Source organism: Mugil cephalus, chromosome 13 (assembly GCF_022458985.1).
Source record: "Mugil cephalus isolate CIBA_MC_2020 chromosome 13, CIBA_Mcephalus_1.1, whole genome shotgun sequence".
In the NCBI taxonomy this organism is placed as follows: Eukaryota; Metazoa; Chordata; class Actinopteri; order Mugiliformes; family Mugilidae; genus Mugil; species Mugil cephalus.
The window spans coordinates 9,157,509-9,166,747 of record NC_061782.1 but is presented as its reverse complement, the minus strand read 5'-3'; the positions used below and the strand labels follow the sequence as shown (position 1 = coordinate 9,166,747).

Sequence of the window (9,239 nt, the reverse complement as noted above, 5' to 3'; positions counted from 1 at the left end):
TTCATTTTATTTTAACTTCTTCACCACTAGAATACTTTAGTGATAGTTTATTATTTTGTGTGGATGTAACCTTATAAAACGCAGCTTAAGTCCAATTAATGCATTGTACACACTACACAGGAATACACTGATCAGCCACAACATTAAAACCACTAACAGGAGAAGTAAATAACACTGATCATCTTGTGACAGTGCATGGACCTGGCATTCATGTGGATGTCGCTTAAACGTGTACCACCCATACCATAGCAATGACCCTCCATGATGGCAACCCCCGCAGGATGCAGCCTGACACACACACACGGTTTAGAAACAACTAAAAACACATGAAAAACAGCACAAGTCGTCGACCTAAAAATACCCTACATCCCAGACTGATCAAGTATCCAGCTCTGAAACGAGCCTGATCCACCCCTCAACCCATAGGACCTACAGGTCCCCACTATCAAGATCCATCCAGACACCACGGGACACCCTCAGAAGACCCATGTCCATCCTCTGATGAGTCACAACTGTTTTGGAGGCACAAGGGAGACCTACACAATATTACAATATTAGTAAGGTGGTCATAATGTTATGCACACATATATATAACACACACATACGTTTGTCATTTAGTGCATGTTTTGCTAATAATGAATCTGTTTTTGCATGCAGTTGGATACCTGTGGTTGGAGAATGTTTAAAAGCGAAGTGCGTTTTATTCACATGTTGCAGAAGCCATTTCCTGCATCCTTTTGCTTATCTTTGATTGTGGTCCAACCAGTTGTGGTGGTTTGACTACGTGACACAACGTATCATTAGCAGCTGGCATCGAGTTGATTACAAACTGATAAAGAAAATGACCTGATTACTTATGCACATGCACTGCCCTGCCATGACACACTTTAGACAAAAAAAAAAAAAGTTTTTTTTAAGGCGGTATACATCGAATTTGACATATGACAGACGATAATTGAGCTACAGTTTGTGTTACTGTACTGAATTGTAAAGAGTAATGTGGGCATTTTGTTGTCTACATCCAGCTAAAAACGTTATGCTTCAGGTTACGGCCCTCTGTTTAACAGTTTGGCTCATCCTAATGGGACGCTTTATACCCCCTGCAGCTACTCTGGCATGGTTTTTTTTTACAGATCAGAGGGGTGTTACAGTTTTAAAGCATTAAAGTGTGCTACGGTTTCTAGTTACTGGTCTTGGTAGTTGATAATTTACCAAAGTGTCGTAAATCTGACTCATTGCTTACGGCATTTAGGTCAAATTAAAATATCCTTGTAAACTTAGATGTGTGCGCAAGGCTGTTGATAGCTCGCTGTCCGCCAGCATTTTTGACATTTCCTCTTTAGGGCAAACACAAAGGGATTGTTTGTTTGTGAAAGGTCGACGCCTACACGGTGGTCTTGTGTCAGTAAATCAGAATACGCTCGGGCCCGGGGGCACGTGACAGCCTGTGAAATGAGAGTCTTTTTCCGTGGCGTTTTCATTGACCTGTTGCTTTTCGAGAGCTCGTCTCTGTCGGTGTACGCGACCACAATAGATAGTAGATAGTAAAAGTGATAGTGAGAAGGGAAACTTGTAGATCGGAATGCAAGTGCATGTCTGAACATTATACGGCAAGATTAGGAAATGTTTTGTGTGGCAGTATCTGCTCTACACTCTGCTTAGGCACTTTTAGGTCACTACTATTACTGTTGCTGGTGTCTGTTTGGACTGGGTGCACATTTCACTATAGGAATCCAGTAATGCGTGGGGCATATTACAAAAACTGTGATAGCTTCCACCTCTGTGTCATTTCAACAGCAATCATTCATCACCATAGGTGCCGGATCCCTTCGTTCCATTCATCATTTGACAGACATCATTTCCTCCTTTCCCAAGCCACAACAATCGGAAATTGTGCCGTCTTTCTGACATGTGCCTGGAGTTCTTAAGTCTTCATTTAAATTGCAAAGCCGGTAGAATCGGATCGTCTCTGAATGCGTCGTGTGAGGCTTTGGCTGAAAACACTAAGGCCCTGTGGGATGACATGTGTCACCCGCCGTCATCTCAGAGCTGTCGTCGCTGACACTAACTGATGAGGGTTGATGTTGTCTAATAACTCAAGACCATCATGTGGGGGGGGAGCCGAAAGGGGGAGGGCGCAGGTTGACACTTGCGGGAGCGTAAACTAGGAAAGCCGTCAGGAAGAGCGCTGGGGGATTGCGGGGTTTTCGCAGTTTGCGTGAAGCAGAGCGAAACAGACATGTGATGAATCCGGATTAGTCGGCCTGCATCCAACTGTTACAGACAGAACGACTGAATCAAGGGTAGCATGCAGCAGTCTTAGTAAATTAATGGTATCCAGGGCTCCCACCTCATCTTAGCTGGGAGTGGCGAATGGAGCCGTCACAGCGGCTGGTGTCTCCTCGCCTTCACCGCGGGATAGCTTTCCGCCAGTGGGACCAGATGTAACCCACATCTGTCAGGCTTCGTTAGCCACGTCAGTCCGGACTGCACTCTTCATTTCAACCCCTAAACATTTTCTTATTAATTCTTCAATCCAATTCACACGTTTAGCCAGCCATAATTTAAAAGCGGAAGTTTAAGGCTCAGAGTGTTCTGCTGTGGCCTTATCTTGCAGCCGAACGCGCTCTCGTTCTGTGTTTAACAAAATCTGATTAGTCTTTAAGGACAAAATGAGGCTAATTTCCACAGGGAAATTCTCCATTTTACACTTCACTGAGCATCTTTTATGTTTCGCAATATGACTGAAGATCACATTCCTTGGCTTGAAATGCATTCTGCTTAATATCGATTGATGTTTTCATTTTCTCACAGGATTGATCCTTTTTCTCATCCTGGCATTTGAGAATATTCAATGTTGTTGGGTTTTTCTTTCTGTTTAAGATGTGGTGCAAAGCTGGCAGAATCAGATCTTTAAAATTTATTTGGAAGCTCCTGTGAATAAGATTTCCTACCATGAATATAGATGAATGTGAAGCGGCGTACACAGGGAATAAGCTGCCCACAGCGCCCAGTGGGACATATCCATCTACAGTGCTTTCATGTGAATGTCATGTAAAATGGGCTTTTCCTTAAATACACGATGAATACTAATCCAAATTTGATCTGCGTGCATGTTTTTAATAGACTAACAGCCTCGACGCTAGCTTGAGTAATTATTTATCTTCCTCATGAATTTATGTGCCTCATGGATTTATTTCTGTGTTAGGGTGTTTGTTAAAGAAAATTGTGTGTGTCTGAAAACATCAAGCACTGTCCAAAACACTCACACCAGTGACAGATTGTTGAGAAGTAGCCTATGGCAGATGTAGGTTGTCCTGCCACCTTGTGGTAGTGCAGGTGTGGCACACACTTTACTGCACACCGCCCACGTATTCCCTACAACGAAATGAATGAGCAACGAGCGATGGACAGGCCTTTCACGGACATGTCGTGCGTGTGTGCGCTTGAAGTAATTCTTAAAGCCGGGCCCATGCAGGATTTGGACAGTTGTTTACAGATGAACTCATGCTGTGCAGTTGGGGGCCGGTTGTAATGCAGAGCTATATTTAAACTTCCCCTGGGGTGCCATTAAATCATGTAATTTCTTCGTCAGGCCTGCCTGACCTCATTTTAATGCCCACATCAGACAGCATTAAGAAAAAAAAAGAATAAAAATACATGAAAAATCTGTAGCTACCGTGGTATCTTCGCATGAGATTTACAAATGAAATAAGCTCAAGTTTAGGTCTGGACATCGGAACAGAAGGAGGGTTGTGATCTGTAGCGGCGGGCAAGACATTTTCCTATTCATTTTCCACTCAGTGACAATCCCAGTATGGTTCAGAACAATCAAACGGATGCACATAAATGCAATCCATACCGCGCTGACACCCCTGTCCAACAATAGTGACCCCTCCTCCCCCCACATATTACAGGTTATCTTGTAATTTTCATACTTAAAAATTTAGTTTGTTTGTTTTTGCTCCCTGACAGGAGGCAGAGTCTGGATCAGCAAGAGAAATAAGAAAACTATAAAAGTTTGATGCATAAAAACAAGACGTTTTTCCTTTTGCTTTGTGGCGCACCCAAACACAAAATGTGTTTTTTTTTTCACTCACCAAAATAGGATATGAAACTTTAATTGTGTTTTAGTTGTATTGTTTTGGGGAAAGAGGAGTCCGATCGAGACGTAGCCTTATATAAGAGAAAGATATTAAAATATTAAATATAGCTTACGGTTTGTTTAGCAGATGAATTAGTTGGTCTTTGACGGTACGGACTTTTATAACTGCGGACGGTACAAATGGCTTCACTTAGTCTTGTGTTATTGTTAAATAGTTCGTGCAGCTGCGGCACTCCTAGCGCTGAGTGGGTGTTCAGATCCACAGGGGACGCGAGGGGTTGCAAGATTCCCCGGTTCTCTTCAGAAGCGAGCGGGAGAAGGGGGGGGGGGCGAAAGACAGACTCTGAGACAGTTATTTATAGAGAGAGTGGGAGAAAGTGAGATTGCGACTTGAAAGGTTAGCGTAAAAGGGAGCGGCGGGAATGACAGAGGAGAAGAATGACGGAGCTGTTGGCTGCAAAAGGAAGGTGGAGGAGAATAAAGATGAAGCGGGAGGGTTTAGAAATGGATGATGCTGCAGACATCACCACGGGCTGGGTGGACCCCGCTGTAGATTTATCTCTGTAGGTCAGGTTGGCGCTTTATTGTCTGCGTTGACCCTAATTAAGGCCTGCAGATACTGTGAATGAGTCACCGAAGGGCTGGAGGAAATATCATCTTTCTGTGTGTCGCGTATTTTTATGTCCGTTGTTTCCCTAATGTGTCGTCTGTTCCTTGGTCCGTGAGCATTACCACGATGATCCTAAAAGCAGAATATTAAAGCTGCATTTGAAATATTTATATGCCGCAGAAAGAATATAGGTATCTGAGTTTGTCAGCACATTCGGCCGGAATGAAATGAGTCTTTCTGAAGTGTTATTAATGTTGAATAACTCATGCATAAGTCAGAATGTGAACTCAGAGTCTTAATATTCCCCAACTGGGTAAATAATGTCACAAACCAGAGAGCAAAACCTGTAACTCATCTCCTCTGAAGTCAAATTCGCCCAAATCTGTGGCTCTTTTTTTATTTATTTTTTTTTTCCTGCTCTGACAACTGAAGCAACCATTTGTTCAAGGCACCCAGGAATCCATTGGCCTTGTGACACCGAATCTCTGCAAGCCTCCAGACACCTAGTGAGCTTCCCCCCTCAGCTGTAATTACTGTTTCCCATCTACCGGGATTGTCCTGACCGGGCCCACTGAGACTCCGCACTAAATCTCCTTGATGTTGTCAGTTAGTCATCCCGATAGGTAGTCAGACTGGACTGGGGAAAGAAAGAAAAAAAAAAAAAAAAGGCAGGGCCTCCTGGAAGCGAGCTCTGTGCTCTGGGGTAATTGATGTATGGATCATCGTAGGCCTGATTTTAACGGATGGTCTCCCCTCCCACGCTGGGCCATTCTGAAATCATTGTCAACACTGGGCAAATATGTCCTGGAGGATAGATGGGAGTTTACCGTGTTCAGGATAGGGTGGAGAAAATGTTGTCTTCTGAGAAGAGACGCTGTGGCACAGGCAGCTGTTTTCCTGCTGCACAAGGTTTGAGTTTATAGTAGCCGTGCTGCCAAGAAAAGGAATGGATGTGCAGAGATGTTAGTTATCATATCTCTTCTGTGTGCAGATAGTGTAGATATATTACAGTTAGTTTGATCAATGACAACTGACTGCAAGAAAAACATGGTTGATGTCGCACTGTTATTTTTCCAGATATAATGTTTCATAGACAAACTTGGCAACAACAGGAAGTAGGAACAAAGAAGGGCAGAGAAGCATGATGTGAGAGCACTGTTTACACATGTAGGGGTTGTTTGCTTTATTCATGATGAAAATATCGTTTAAGGGACGTGAACAGTGGCGGCCGGTGGTGAAATTTGGCGGTTGGGCTAACAAATGCATAATACTGAATAAATAGTTAACACAGCAGCCAAAGGAACATCACCTACAATACACACAGTTACATCAATTACAGGTACACTTTACTTTTTTGGCGCACTACATCAGTGGTTCTCAACTGGTCTGGCATCGGGACCCTTGACCCAAATCAAAGGAAATGTTCAACTTTCAACTCAAATTTATTGAATGAAAAGATTGTGCAGTTTGACCCTGAGACAGTAGATTAGAATATCACAGTATGAAAGAACAAAAAACACAAATGTAATGATAAACCAGAACAACCCACAATTAGCTGCAAGTGTAGTTCTATTCGGTCACTTCAAGCATTAATCGCAAGGCTGACATGACAATCACAAAATTTCACAGATGTGAAACAGATATTTTTAACGGACTCAGTTGGTGTTTTCATGCAAAATATGTGAAATGATAACAAAAAATGAAAGAAATTCAATTAATACTTTAGCTGAGAATCTTCACTTACTGAAACTATGACAACCAACACTGCACTATGGAGAAAAAATAATCTATTTATATATAAGTCTAGAGATCTTCACTAGGATTTGAACCCTGTGTGGTTGCCAGCATCACTAACCACTGCACTATCCAATCACACGTCATGCAGGTCCCAACGTGACTTGGATTACGCTGCATCCATGTTTTCTGATTTTGTCCAACAAATGTTTCAAATCCACAGTTCCTTGCTGGGTCCATGCCGTATCTCCTCCAAAAAGCAGGCACAGAAAACAGAGAAGTGAATTCTTGGCTACACTTGCCGTTAGCCAGTCCTTTTAATCAAACCTAGAGACACAAAACATAAGATTTTGCCATTTGTCCCTTTAAGTTATGACCCATGAAAAACTGGAAGATTGATGTGATCTCAGTATCTTAACTTCCAACTTTTCCTCCAAAGACATTGAGGAAAATGGATTAGAAGTGAAGTAATCCACCTTGTTCATGGTAACGCCTGCCATAGATGAACTTCTCCTTCCTCCTCCCGCTCTGGCACCAGCAGCACTTTTGACCAATGACCAGCAGCCTGAGGGCTGCCTGGATTTAACCCAAATGATCAGTGAATGACGGGGGCGTGGCATGGCACCTGTCAATCACTTATGCTGGGGTGGTAAAAACTCGTTTGAGGTATTCTATGTCTCTCACTACCTTTGGTTTCACCAGAATGTGAAACAATCTGTTGTAAGTTATTTTAAAAAAAATAATTTGCTCATCTTTTTTTGTGTTAGCTTGGGAGGGATAGTTCTGTTAGCCCATTTATACCAGACGTCCCTGGTTGTGAATTAGACTGAGATGACTGAGCACTCGTAGTTTGGGATATCGATTCGTTTAATCTTGTTGTCCCAAAGAAAATTGAATGCTTTTCAGACCAATTCAAGCCATTTTAAAACAAAGATTAAATCTCCACACTTTCACGATATGCACAGATATGAATACATATACTGCAGAAATTATTATATACATTAATTCAGAGCCGTGCGTGTCTACAAGATATAGTGGGACCGGTTATGCCTAGTGGTGGTGTGCCATGCAGTCAGTGTGACAGAGAAATAAAAAGAGTAAGAGAGGCAGATAGCTGAAGGGTTTTTTAAAGCCTGCTTAGTCGAGCACAGTTATTATGAGAGTATCAGTCCACATTACCACACACTGCAGTTCCACTCATTTACAACACTTTGCCTACCCACAGTGGGTATATCACACAGTTACTATATTTTAAAGTCACATTCGCTATTTGTTATTCTTTCAGCTTCCGCTGGAGATGAATGTTAATAAGCCTTATAAGCCATTCAGAGCTCTGACTCCTTGTCACTGCACTGCAGGTTTTATCCTGGCTTGTGTGAGGCAACACATGGTGATAGCTTGACATTTATGCCTCTTATTTTCCTAAGACTGGGTGCAAATGCAAACCGAAGCCCTGCGTGAGCTTGCAACCAAGTAATTATTGCAATTTTTTTTGAAATATTGAAAGGAAAAGAATAATCATGCTATTAGAAGGAGGGAGGCTGTATTGGCAGGTGGCTTTCAGGGAGGCTTTAGTAATGGCCAGTCACACCAGCTCCCGTTCTGAATGGAATTAAATGCTCATATTCTTTAGTTAGTGGATGCTTGTGGTCATCTGTGGACTTTTCAGCGTCTACAGTTCATTTTACTCCCTTAACTCTCACTTTGGGAGAGTCCTGGACGAGAGCGGGTCGATAACAGGAAACTCCCAGAGCAAAGAAAGAAGTTAATGGTTCACTTTCATCCTGTGAAAAAAAAAAAAGATCAATAAAACAAATGGTTGTATTTAACACAGTGTTTCTCAGCTGTCTGGTGTGTCCTTTAAAAACACAGTAGTGCATTGACTTGTTGCTTTTAAAGTATAAATTAAGTCTACTTGGTGGACTTATTGGGGGGAAAAAAACATGTTGTTTGTACATAAACGTAATATTCAGCTTCATCCGCTAACATTCCTCCTCGGTGTTGTACACACATACAGTGGACGCTCACACTATTAGTTGATGCTTATTGCCTCTGATTTGGTGCTAAAAGCCGAAGTGTTAAAATCTGTAATGCTTCAACTTGTTCCCAGAGCCGAGTGTCCGCTAGACTGCTACACACATATTTTGTCGTTAACGCTGCCGATGAATATTATGTGCTTCTAATACCTCTCGCACTGATGCACTGGTTCAAACTAATTTATCTTAGGGAGAGCAATGAAACCGCTGAAACAAATTCCGGGTAACATGAGCTCCCTTTCACACCCTTAGCTTTTGCCGGCTCCGTGTCTCAGTTGATAAAGGGAGAATAGGCAGTGAGAATGATGGCGGCTGGCTGTGACACTGGTGGCAACAGGCCCAAAGGCAGGGGGGGGAGGAGGCAGAAAGGCGAGTGGGGGAAGGAGAGGGGAGTGACTGACGGGCATGTGTCAACCCTCCTCTAATACTTAATGTTGAGCGGGGGGACAAGGGTGGCTCGCTAATTGGGGCGAGATGTAAAAGTCCCCGTCACTCATCATCATCTTCGCTAATATGTTCGGAGGCGAAAGCTGGAGCGTAGCGCTGAATGATTAGTGTCTAGAGTTGGAGACAGCTGAGTGGAGGATGCGTTTCCGCTCAAAACGTGTTTTCTGGACATAGCTCTTGCGCTGATAAGACGGGTGCCGCGCAGTGGCGCTCAATGGAAAGCCGTCTGCTTTAATTATTGAGCATCTGTACATTTAATTTGCAAAGCAATTTCAGAGAGCAGCCCTGTGTGACCTACTGATATTTA

At 42.9% G+C, this 9,239-nt stretch overlaps 1 long non-coding RNA gene across 1 annotated transcript in view; it reads left to right on the top strand.

Annotated features, from left to right (window-relative positions):
• LOC125018667 overlaps positions 1-9,239 on the top strand; it is a 28,564-nt gene that overhangs the window by 377 nt on the left and 18,948 nt on the right. The gene's annotated exons all lie outside the window — the stretch shown is intronic.